At 42.9% G+C, this 13,378-nt stretch overlaps 1 protein-coding gene across 6 annotated transcripts in view; it reads left to right on the forward strand.

The window, feature by feature from the left end:
• TEX10 (testis expressed 10) overlaps nt 1-13,378 on the forward strand; it is a 721,463-nt gene that overhangs the window by 409,178 nt on the left and 298,907 nt on the right. The window lies entirely within an intron of this gene.

The following is a 13,378-nucleotide window of genomic DNA, read 5'->3' on the forward strand; positions in this document are numbered from 1 at the left end:
TTCAATAGAAGTCTTCAAACATAGGCTGGACACACATCTGTCTGGGATGATTTAGCGAATCCTGCCTTGAGCAGAGGGTTGGACCAGATGGCCCTTCCAACTCTGCGATTCTATGATTCTATTTGTGAAAAAAGCGGAAATTTGGCGAAAATTTTGAAAATTTCGCAATTTTCAAATTTTGAATTTTTATTCTGTTAAACCAGAGTTATGTGACACAAAATAGTTAATATATTTCCCACATGTCTACTTTACATCAGCACAATTTTGGAAACAAATTTTTTTTCTTAGGAAGTTATAAGGGTTAAAAGTTGACCAGCGATTTCTCATTTTTACAACAAAATTTACAAAACCATTTTTCTAGGGATCACCTGACATTTGAAGTCACTTTGAAGGGTCTATATGGCAGAAAATACCCAAAAGTGACACCATTCTAAAAACTGTACCCCTCAAGCTACTCAAAACTGCATTCAAGAAGATTGTTAGCCCTTCAGGTGCTTCCCAGGAACTAAAGCAACGTGGAAGGAAAAAATGGACATTTTAATTTTTCCAACAAAAATTTTCTTTTAGCATCAATTTTTTCATTTTCACTTTGGCAACTGGATGAAATGGATCCTAAAATTTGTGGGGCAATTTCTCCTGGGTACACAGATATCTCAAATGTGGTCATAAACCACTGTTTGGGCGCACGGCAGGGCTCAGAAGGGAAGGAGCGCCATTTGACTTTTTGAATGGAAAATATGTTGGAATATTTAACAGTTGCCATGTTGCGTTCGGAGAGCGCCTGTGCGCCTAAACATTGGATTTCCCCCACAAGTGACCCCATTTTGGAAGCTAGACACCCGAAGGAACTTATCCAGATGTGTAATGAGCACTTTGAACCCCCAAGTGCTTCATAGAAGTTTATAACGTAGAGCAGTGAAAATAAAAAATCATTTTTTTCCTCAAAAATGATTTTTTAGCCCGCTATTTTTTATTCTCCTAAGGGTAACAGGAGAAATTGGACCATAAAAGTTGTTGTGCAATTTGTCCTGAGTACAACGATACCCCATTTGTGGGGGGAACCATTGTTTGGAAGCATGGGAGAGCTCAGAAGGGAAGGAGCGCCATTTTGGAATGCAGACTTTGATGGAATGTTCTGCAGGCGTCATGTTGCGTTTGCAGAGCCCCTGATGTGCCTAAACAGTAGATACCCCCCACAAGTGACCCCATTTTGGAAACTAGAACCCCCCCAAGGAGCTTATCAAGGTGTATAGTGAGCACTTTGAGCCCCCAAGTGCTTCACAGAAATTTATAACACAGATCCATGAAAATAAAAAAAAATTTTCCCTCAAAAATGATTTTTTAGCCTGCTATTTTTTTATTTTCCCAAGGGTATCAGGATGAATGGGACCCCAAAAGTTGTTGTCCAGTTTGTCCTGAGTACGCTGGTACCCCATATGTGGGGGGCAACCACTGTTTGGGCGCACGGCAGGGCTCAGAAGGGAAGGAGTGTCATTTGACTTTTTGAATGGAAAATTAGCTCCAATCGTAAGCGAACACCATGTCGTGTTTGGAGAGCCGCTGTGTGCCTAAATTTTGGAGCTCCCCCACAAATGACCCCATTTTGGAAACTAGACGCCCTTAGGAACTTATCTAGATGCATATTGAGCTCTTTGAACCCTCAGATGCTTCACAGAAGTTTATAATGCGGAGCTGTGAAAATAAATTTTTTTTTTCCTCAAATTATTTTTAGCCCACTATTTTTTATTTTCACAAGGTTAACAGGATAAATTGGACCCCAAAAGTTGTTGTTCCGTTTGTCCTGAGTACGCTGGTATCCCATATGTGGGGGGGAACCACTGTTTAGGCACACGTTGGGGCTCGGAAGGAAAGTAGTGACGTTTTGAAATGCCGACTTGATGGAATGGTCTGCGGGCGTCATGTTACGTTTGCAGAACCCCTGATGTACCTCAACAGTGGAAACCCCCCACAAGTGACCCCATTTTGGAAACTAAACCACCAAAGGAACTAAATCTAGATGTGTGGTGAGCACTTTGAACCCCCAAGTGCTTCACAGAAGTTTATAACGCAGAGCAGTGAAAATAAAAAATAATTTTTTGAGCCCCCAATTTTTTATTTTCTCAAGGGTAACAGGAGAAATTAGACCCCCAAAGTTGTTGTGCAATTTTCCTGAGTACGTTGATACCCCATATGTGGGGGTAAACCACTGTTTGAGCACACGTCGGGGCTCGGAATGGAGGGAGCACTGTTTGACTTTTTGAACGCAAAATTGGCTGGAATAAATGGTGGCGCCATGTCGCGTTTGGAGACTCCGTGATGTGCCTAAACCCCTCAATTCCTTCTCCAGCCCTAACCCCAATACACCCCTAACTATAATCCTAACCCTAATCCCAACCCTGATCTAATCCTAACCACAACCCTAACCCCAACACACCCCTAACCCTAATCCCAACTCTAACCCTAACCACAAGCCTAACCCTAATCCCAACCCCAATCTTAACCTTTATTCCCACCCTAACCCTAATCCCAACTCTAATTCCAGCCGTAACCCTAATTCCAGCCCTAACCCTAATGGAAAAATATCAATATTTTCTTTATTTTTTTATTTGTCCCTACATATGGGGGTGATAAATGAGGAGTTCATTTACTTTTTTTATTTTGATCATTGTGAGAGTTTATCACAGTGATCAAAATAAATGAATGAATCTGCAGGTTGCAGATTAGAGCGGGTGCACTGCGCATGCGCCCACCATTTTCCAAGATGGCGGCGCCCATTATCCGAGATGGCGGGACACCGTGATGGCTAGAGGGACATCGGAGGCACCGTGGAGGGTGGGGGGGAGCGTAGGGAAGGGGAGGGTGGGCCGATTATGACGGTGGCTGCCGATGGGTGCCGTCAGTCGGTGGAGGGGTCTGATCGGTCTCCAGCTATGGCAAATGCTATTGCAGCATCGGCCATGGCTGGATTGTAATATTTCATTGGTGAAATATTACAATTGCTCTGATTGGCAGTTCCACTTTTAACAGCCAATCAGAGCGATCGTAGGCACGTGGGGGCTAAGCCACGCCTCCTGGGGTTAACTATTAAGTATCCTCTGTGTGCGGGTCGGGTGACCTTTCAGTGACCCCGGTCACCCGACCTGCAGGGGGGCAATCAATTCATGAGGCCACATAGGCATCATGGTTCGTATTGGCACTACTTTTCATGACGGCTATGTGGCATCAAAGGTCGGGAAGGGGTTAAAAGGGGTGTACATAAAAATGAGTTAAGTAATCTTAACCCCTTACTGTCCGCTGACGGGATAGTATGTCAGGGGCCAGTATCCCCCGCTTTGAGGTGGGCTCCGGAGGTGAGCCCTGCTCAAAGCCGCGACATATCAGCTGTTTTCAGCAGCTGACGTGCCAGCCATAGGCACGAGCGGAATCACGATCCACTCGCGCCTATTAACTAGTTAAATGCTGACAGCGGCATTTAAATGGCACTTCCGGACGCCGGTCCGGAAATACGCGCTTCGCTGACCCTGTCACATGATCGGGGGTCAGCATTGCGTTGCCATCACAATCAGAGGTCTCCTCAAGAACTCTATGGTTGTTGACGTGTGATTGCTATGAGCACCACCCTGTGGTCGGAGCTCATAGCAGTGCTGTAATTCTGCTGCATAGAGGTGATCTATGAATCACCTCTATGTAGCAGATGCGATCGAGTAGTGGATGCTTCTAGCCTCCCATGGAGATTATTGAAGCATGCCAAAAGTTTAAAAAAAAAAAAAGTGTTTAACCCCTTTCTGCCAGCAGACGAACTGTCCCGTCCATGTGCCCTGGGACTTAATTCCCAGGGACGGGATAGTACGTCATAGCGATCAGCGACGCCCACGTGGTGAGCGCCGCTGATCGCGGCCGGATGTCAGCTGATTATCCCAGCTGATTATCCCAGCTGACACCCGGCACAATGTGTCAGGGGCGGTCACGGACCGCCCCCAACATGTTAACCCCTTGTACACCGCGATCAAACACGATTGCGGTGTACTGGGGGTTAAAGGGAAGCATCGGCAGGGAGGGGGCTCCCTCTGTGCTTCCCTGAGCGCCCCACGGCAGCGCAATGTGCAGCGCTGCTGCGGGGGGCTTTTTCCCTACAGGCCCCCGGATCCAAGATGGCAACGGGGACCCTCGGGGGCCTGTAGGGAGAGGACTTCCTCACTGCCTGCAAAGCGCAGGCATGAGGAAGTCTGCAGCAGTGCCTGTGACTGATCGCTGATCTGTCACAGTGATCTGTGATGTGACAGATCAGCGATCTGTCACAGGTCAGTGATGTCCCACCTTGGACAATGTAATAAAGTTAAAAAAAAAGTGTAAAAATAATTTTAAAAAATCGCTAAAAAAATATTCCCCAATAAATTATTTTTTTGAAAATAAAAAAAACAATAAAAGTACACATTTGGTATCGCCGCGTCCGTAACGACCCGCCCTATAAAACTGTCCCATTAGGTAACCCCTTTAACGAACCCCTTAAAAAATAAAAAACGAAGCAAAAAATGATTTATCATACCACCGAACAAAAAGTGCAATAACGCGCGATCAAAAAGACTCACATAAATATCCATGGTACCGCTGAAAACGTCAGCTTGTCCCGCAAAAAACGAGCCGTCATACAGCGTCATCCGCAAAAAAATAAAAAAGTTATAGCTCGCAGAATAAAGCGATGCAAAAATAATTATTTTTTTATATAAAATAGTTTTTATTGCATACAACTGACAAAACATAAAAAAACTATCTAAATGAGGTATCGCTGTAACCATACTGACCCGAGGAATAAAACCGCTTTATCAATTTTACCGCACGCGGACGGTGTAAACGCACCCCCCTAAAAGAAATTCATGAAACGCTGGTTTTAGTTCATTCTCCGTCCCAAAAATCGGAATAAAAAGCGATCAAAAAATGTCACATGCCCGAAAATGGTACCAATAAAAACGTCAGCTCGTCCCGCAAAAAATAAGACCTCACATGACTCGGTGGGTCAAAATACGGAAAAATTATAGCTCTCAATATGTGGTGATGCAAAAACTATTTTTACAATAAAAGCGTCTTTTAGCGTGCGACAGCTGCCAAACAAAAACAGCCATAAATAGTAAATCAAACCCCCCGTTATCACCCTCTTAGTTTGGGAAAAATAATCAAATAAAAAAAATGTATTTATTTCCATTTTCCCATTAGGGTTAGGGCTAGGGTTAGGGCTGAGATTAGGGTTAGGGGTGTGTTGGGGTTAGGGGTGTGTTGGGGTTAGGGTTGAAGTTATAATTGGGGGGTTTCCACTGTTTGGGCACATCAGGTGCTCTCCAAATGCAACATGGCGTCTGATCTCAATTCCAGCCAATTCTGCGTTGAAAAAGTCAAATGGTGCTCCTTCCCTCCCAAGCTCTGCCATGCGCCCAAACAGTGTTTTACCCCCACATATAGGGTATCAGCCTACTCAGGACAAATTGCAAAACAACTTTTGGGGTCCAATTTCTCCTGTTACCCTTAGGAAAATAAAAAATTGGGGGCAAAAATATCATTTTTGTGGAAAAAAATGATTTTTTTATTTTCACGCCCAGGCGTTATAAACTTCTGTGAAGCACTTGGGGGTTCAAAGTGCTCACCACACATCTAGATAAGTTCCGTGGGGGGTCTAGTTTCCAAAATGGGGTCACTTGTGGGGAGTTTCAATAGTTTAGGTACATCAGGGGCTCTCCAAACGCACATGACACCCGCAGACCAATCCATCAAAGTCTGCATTCCAAAATGTCACTACTTCCCTTCTGAACCCCGACATGTGCCCATACAGTAGTTTTCTCCCACATATGAGGTATCAGCAAACTCATGACAAATTGGACCACAACTTTTGTGGTCCAATTTCTCCTGTTACCCTTGGGAAAATATTAAAATTGGAGACTAATTGATCATGTTTGTGGAAAAAATACGATTTTTTTATTTTCATGCCTGGGCATTATAAACTTCTGTGAAGCCCTTGGGGGTTCAAAGTTCTCACCACACATCTAGATAAGTTCCTTGGGGGGTCTAGTTTCCAAAATGGTGTCATTTGTGGGGGGTTTCCACTGTTCTGATATATCAGGGGTTTTTCCAATCTCGACATGGTGTCCGATCTCAATTCCAGCCAAAAACGTCAAATGGCGCTGCTTCCCTTCCGAGCTGTGCCATGCGCCCAAATAGTCATTTACACCTACATATGGGGTATCAGCATACTCAGGACAAATTGCACAATAACTTTTAGGGTCCTGTTACCCTTGGAAAAATATAATTTGGGGGTGAAAAGATCATTTTTGTGGAAAAAATATGATTTTTTAATTGTACCGCTGTACGTTATAAACTTCTGTGAAGCTCTTGTGGGTTCAAAGTTCTCACCACATTTCTAGATAAGTTCCTTGGGGCGTCTAGTTTCCAAAATGGGGTCACTTGTGGGGGGTTTCCACTGTTTAGGTACATCAGGGGCTCTCCAAACGCGACATGGCGTCTGATCTGAATACCAGCCTATTTTGCATTGAAAAAGTCAAACGGCGCTCCTTCCCTTCTGAGGTCTGCCATGCGCCGAAACAGTGGTTCCCCCCACATCTCAGGTATCAGCGTACTCAGGACAAATTGCACAATAACTTTTGCAGTCCAATTTCTACTGTTACCCTTGGTAAAATAAAAAAATTAAACCTGAAGTATTTTTTTGTGAAAAAAAGTTAAATGTTCATTTTTTTTTTAAATATTCAAAAAATTCCTGTGACGCACCTAAAGGGTTAATAAACTTCTTGAATGTGGTTTTGAGCACCTTAAGGGGTGCAGTTTTTAGAATGGTGTCACTTTTGGGTATTTTCTATCATATAGACCCCTCAAAGTGGCTTCAAATGTGATGTGGTCCGTAAAAATAAAATGGTGTTGCAAAAATGAGAAATCGCTGGTCAATTTTTAACCCTTATAACTTCCTAACAAAAAAAAATTTTGGTTCCAAAATTGTGCTTATGTAAAGTTAACATATGGGAAATGTTATTTATTAAGTTTTTTGTGTGCGTATCTCTGTGATTTAAGGGCATAAAAATGTAAATTTGGAAAATTGCGAAATTTTCAAAATTATCGCCAAATTTCCGTTTTTTCACAAATAAACGCAAGTTATATGAATGAAATTTTACCACTAACATGAAGTACAATATGTCACGAGAAAACAATGTCAGAATCACCGGGATCCATGGAAGCGTTGCAGAGTTATTACCTCATAAAGGGACAGTGATCAGAATTGTAAAAATTGGCCCGGTCATGAACATTCAAACCACCCTTGGAGCTTAAGGGGTTAAAAATATTCAAAAAATAAAAAACATAAGTTAAAATCACCCTCCCCCCCTTTCGCCTTAATCAAAATAAAATTAAACAATTAAAGCAAATCAAACCTACACATATTTGGTGTTGCTACTTTCAGAATCGCCCGATCTTTAAAAAAAAAAAAGAAAGATTAACCTGATCGCTAAACAGCGTAGCAAGAAATTAAATCAAAACGCCAGAATTACGTTTTTTGGTCTATGCGACATTGCATTAAAATGAAATAATAGCCGATCAAAAGAACGTATCTGCACGAAAGTGGTATCATTAAAAACGTCAGCCCGGCACTCAAATAATTATCCCTCACCCAACCCGTGATCACGAAAAATGGAGACGCTATGGAAAATGGCGCAATTTTTTTTTTTTTTTTTTTTAGCAAACTTTGGATTTTTTTTTCACCACTTAGATAAAAAAGAACCTAGACATATTTGGTGTCTATGAACTTGTAATGACCTGGATAATCATAATGACAGGTCAGTTTTAGTATTTAGTGAACCTAACAAAAAAGCCAAATTTCAATTGCAATTTCAGCACACTTGGATTTTTTGTTCCAGTTTTCTGTTGCACAACATGGTAAAACCAATTGTGTCGTTCAAAAGTACAACTCGTCCCGCAAAAAATAAGCCCACTCATGGCCATATTGACGGAAAAATAAAAAAGTTATGGCTCTGTAAACAAGGGGGGCAATAAACGAAAATGCAAAACCGATAAAAGCCCTGGTCATTAAGGGGTTAAACAATACAAGTGACGACTTGTACAGTAGGAGAGGACCCTGCCCGTATAGATGTGTGTGTATGTATATGTGTGTATATATATGTATGTGTGTGTGTGTGTATATATATTTATATTTTTATAATACACACAGATGGATATATATACTTATATAGGGTATTCCTCAACGCCGCATTTTAATGGAGCTGAGAAATAAGGTTATAGCTTCCCCCAGCATCGGATAATCTCCGGTGTCTAGGCTACCTTGATTTGCTGAGTTCCTTGGAGAACATGATTCAGGGCAGTTTTTTCCGACCCCAATGTTGTGACTGGACAAAAAAGTCAGATTTCCCATTTTTTTCGCTCTCCTCTGATAATATCCCCCTTGGCATCTTCTTCCGAGGAAGAAATGGCTGGTGCATATGCAGTGCACCCGCCTAGGTCTGCCAGCCGGTACCTGGCACCAATAGATTTCTCCTGTTGTTTCATTTTGATCACTGTGGTAGGGTCTATCACAGTGATCAAAATAAAAAATGGTAAATCAAGCCCCCTTTATTAGCCCCTTAGTTAAAAATAATATAATAAGTATATTTTTCCATTAGAGTTGGGGCTAGGTTTAATGTTATGGTTGGGATTATATTCGGGGTTTGGGCTAGGATTAGGGTTGTGCTAAAGTTGGGGTTATAGCTAGAATTGGGGTTAGGCCGTAGTCACACATGTGAGAAACTCACACGATTCTCGTGCAAGTCTCTCGCATGAACACCCGGCAATGCCGCCGGCATTCGGACCAGAGCGTGCGGCTGCATAGAAATACATGCTGCCGCACGCTCCGGTCCAAGTCTCGGCGGCAGTGCCAGTGTTCATGCTAGAGACTTGTACGAGAATTGTGCAAGTTTCTCACATGTGTAACCCTGGCCTTATAGCTAGGGTTTGGGTTATAGCTAGGGTTAGATTTGCAGGTAGGGTTCGGTTTTGTGCTAGGTTTAGCTTTCGGGCTAGGGTTGGGGTTAGGGTTGTGGTTAAGGATTATGGTTAGGGTTAGTATTAGGGTTAGTTGTGTGTTGGTGTTGGGGTTGGAGTTAGAATTGGGGGGGTTCCACTGTTTATGTACATCAGGGGGTCACCAAACAAGACATGGCGCCCGCCGTTTATTCCAGCCAATTTTGCATTCAAAAAGTCAAACGATGCTCCCTCCCTTCTGAGCCCTGCCATGTGTCCAAACAGCTGCTTTCCCCCACATACGGGGTATCTGTCTACTCCGGAGAAATCGAATAACATTTTGTGGTCCATTTTCTCCCGATACCCTTGTGAAAATAAAAAAAAAAGTTTGGTTCCAAAGTAAATTTTTTGTGAAAAAAGTAAAATGTTCTTTTTTTTCCCTTCCATATTGCTTTATTTCTCATGAAGCATCTGAAGGATTAGTAAACTTCTTGAATGTGGTTTTGAGCACCTTGATGGGTGCAGTTTTTAGAATAGGTGTCACTTTTGGGTATTTTCTGTCATATTGACCCTCCAAACTCACTTGAAATGTGAGGTGGTCCCTAAAAAAATGGTTTTGTAAATTTTGTTGGAAAAATGAGAAATCGCTCTCACTATGGGTTTATGGCCGATAGTGTTTACCTTGGTGGCTAAAAAGTTAAATTTTAGTCTCATCTGACCACAGCATCTTGATCTCTCACATGTTCTTTGGCAAACTGAAAACAAGCCATACAGATTTTGTGTGTATGTAAAAGAGTTTTTCTGACCACTTTTCCAATTAAGGCCAAGTTTATGATGTGTACGGCTCATTGTGCTCATATGTACAGATACTCCAGTGTCTGCATGGGGACTCTGCAGTCCCTTTACAGTTTATTTTAGTGTCTGTGCTTCCTCTCTTACTAATGCCCTCATTTCCCCTGGTCTGAGGGTTTTGGTAGGCAGCCCTCTCTTGGCAGGATTGATCTGGTATCATGTTGATTGTGGTTTCAATTTGATAGCAGATTTGATGGTGTTTCGGGGGATCGTCAAAGATTTGGATATTTTTTATAGCCCAACCCTGACCCGTACGTCTCATCATCTTTGTCCCTGACCGGACTGTAGATTTCCTTGGTCGTCTTGATGTTTGGTTAGAATAGATATGTATATACTGACTGAACATTTTACACTTAGATTGTACACAGGTGGATTTCCTCTCACTAAGCCTGTGACTTGTGATGATACCATATTTTACGGACTACAAGACACACTTTTTCCCAAAATATTATGGAGGAAAATCTGGGGTGTGTCTTATAGTCCGAACGCAGGCTTACCGGGGGGTGGCGGCAGTGGTGTAGTAGCGGAACCGGCGGAAGCAGAGGTGTGGCGATGCTGAGGCTTGGTGTCTGCGGTGGGTGGTGCGGAGTGCACCTGAGCAGAGTCGCTTCCTCAGGATGCCGGCGGCAGAAATGTGGTGACACCCGTGGCCTGGTGTCCACGGTGAGCAGAGCCGAGTGCATCAACTGTTTCCCTGCGGCCATCTACCCAAAGTCGTGGTCCGCCGGAGGCGGCGCATTCTCAGATTGAGGTCTCTGTGGCCCTCGGCTTCAGGAAAATGCCTGCCGGAGCCCACGCGTGCTCAGATTGAGATCTTTCCAGCCATTTTTCTGAAGTCGAGAGACCCCTGAGATCTCAACCTTCGCATACGCGGCCTCAGGAAGATGGCCGCCGAGAAACCGGTGATGGACTTCGCTCTGCTCGCCGTGGACTCTGAGCCGCGGCGTCGCCACATTTCTTCCACTGGATTCCTGAGGAAGGGACCCTGCTCCATGCTCTGCCTCACCGCCGACACCGGACCCATAGCATAGACTGTTGTGAGTTCATTTTCCCCTTCGTCACTGAGTTCTGGTGAACTCCCTATTCTGGTAAAGGAAGGTAATGAGCCTGATTATCAGGCACCTGAGCCTAATGATGATGACTGGCTGAGTGGAGTCACGGACTGGATATAAGGCTGCCGACGCCCTTCTGCCCTGCGGGTGATTTCTCTGTGGACTTCTAGGACACCAGTCTGATTCCTGCTCCTCTAAAGCTAAGTTTTCTGCTTTGCCTTTTAGCATTTGTGTTTTGTTTTTGTTTGCCTTGCTTTTCTGGATTCTGCCATTCCCTGCTGGGGTGAGCTGAATCTCCTTTTGCCGGTTGCTCTGTCTTCAGAATATTCCTGAGTACTGACATAGTCTTTTTGAAGCCTAGCGTCTTCAGGGCCTTTTTCACTGTCAGTCTGTTGGCTCTTATTTTCATAGGGTTTTTCACGGATTGCAGACAGCAGCCTTCCTGTCCTTTCCTATCTAGTTAGCTTGGGCCCCGTCTTTGCTCAGTCTATCTTTCTGTCTGTGTTGTGTTCTTTCTTCTTGCTTCACCGTCATTATATGTGGGGGGCTGCCTTTTGCTTTGTGGTCTGCTCTGGGGCAGTTTAGATTTCCCTTTCTGTCTTTAGGCTATTTAGTCCTCCGGCTGTGATCGAGGGGTCTAGGGCATCGTAGGAACCCCCCACGGCTACTGCTAGTTGTGTTGATAGGTTCAGGGGTCTGCAATCCGATAGCTGCCAACCTCTCTGGTTTTCTGGACTTAGCTAGCATTTCTGTTTTTGCCTCCTACGGTGACTCATTCATAACAATAGACCCCAGGGACTGCAGCATTGCCGCACTTCTGCCGCCGCTGGTTTCCTGAGGAAAGGACCATGCCTCCTGTGACCCCGCTCTACCACCACCGGCCCTCAGGTAAGATACCTTAAATTCGTACAATAAGACAGACCCTTATCTTATAAAAATCTTTTTTCTGCTATTTTCCACCTCAAAATTTGGGGTGCGTCTTATGGTCTGGTACAACTTATAGTCTGAAATATATGGTAATTGCTTGCACCAGAAATTTTTAAGAGCTTCATTGCTAAAAGGGTGAATACATATGCACATGCCAATTTTTCGTTATTTGATCCTATAAATTTTACTTTATGCCTATATTTTTGTCACTTCGCCAACTTAGACTATTTAGTGAAGATGCATCACGCACAGATCGGATTACAAAAATATTTAAACGCAAGTTGTAATGTAATAAAATAGGTAAAAAGCCAAAGGGGTGATACCGTACTAATAGGACTTTAAGACACTTTTTTTTCCTCCAAAAATGTGGAGATAAATGGGGGATGCATCTTATAGTCCGGATGTACCGGCAATGGTTGTGGTGAGGAGGTGGGGGAGCGGCATCGGTGGAACAGCTGGTCACAGGAGGCTGGAGGCTAATTCCAGGTTTGGGGATATTAAGTACATAATTGACCACATTTTTTTGCTTCAATATTTTTTTTCTAATTTCCTCCTCTAAAACCTAGGTGCGTTTTATAGTCTGAAAAATACGGTACTTTCACAAACCACTGTATACTAGTCACCTTTTTAACTACTTAAGCCTGCTCTGTTACAATTAACTGATACATACTGTCTTTATCTGATTTAATTATTTCCCCCCCTAAAACACGTAAGAGATTTTAGACAATAAAGAGTTTCATTTGTTAATATACACATAGCAATTGTGCCTGATATTCATATTTTTATTCTTTCGTTATCTATTTTCAAATAACTACGACTTTTGCATAATTATATGTGCCTGGAGCAAACCGCTCAAAAGTGTTCTCCCAATTAAGCCTGCTACTGATTCTGATTTGTGCCTACCAAATAAATAAACTTACCTAGTAGAATTATTGTCTCACACCTCTAAATTGCCGTAATACTGTTGTTCTCTAAAACTGACTTAATCTACAATGCAAAAAACAGCACCAAGATTTATTTTTTGTTTTCTTTATCCATATTGGTTTGATATCCATACATTCAATATCTTGAATACTTCATAATTGTTGTTGTAATCAAGAATAAAACATCCAGACTGTGATGCGGACTCAAATAAGCTTCCAGACTGCAGTTGGAGTAACTGGGCAGTCCATGTGCACATGAGTGCTGTGATTAGACAGCAGCAAGACAGAGATGCTGCCTGACGATCCAGGACAACACACCTACAGCTACTGTACGTTTTGGGTACCTCCCCCCATTCTCAAGCCTTAGGTGTGCATGGACTGTCCATACAGTTACTCCTACTGCAGCCTGGAAGGTTGTTTGAGCCATCAGTCTGGATGTTTATTTCAGTGGTGATTATTACAACTATTATCAAGTATTCAAGATATTGAATGTATGGAAATGAAACTTATATGGATAAAGAAAATAATGAAAAATAAGCTTGTGCAATTTTTTGCTTTATGTACCAAATGAATAAAGAAGTTGTGACTTCCCAAACCTGAAAAAATAATCTCTCTTCAATA

The sequence above is a fragment of the Dendrobates tinctorius genome, unplaced genomic scaffold, assembly GCF_039654945.1.
Source record: "Dendrobates tinctorius isolate UK_male_01 unplaced genomic scaffold, ASM3965494v1 ptg000229l, whole genome shotgun sequence".
Classification (NCBI taxonomy): domain Eukaryota; kingdom Metazoa; phylum Chordata; class Amphibia; order Anura; family Dendrobatidae; genus Dendrobates; species Dendrobates tinctorius.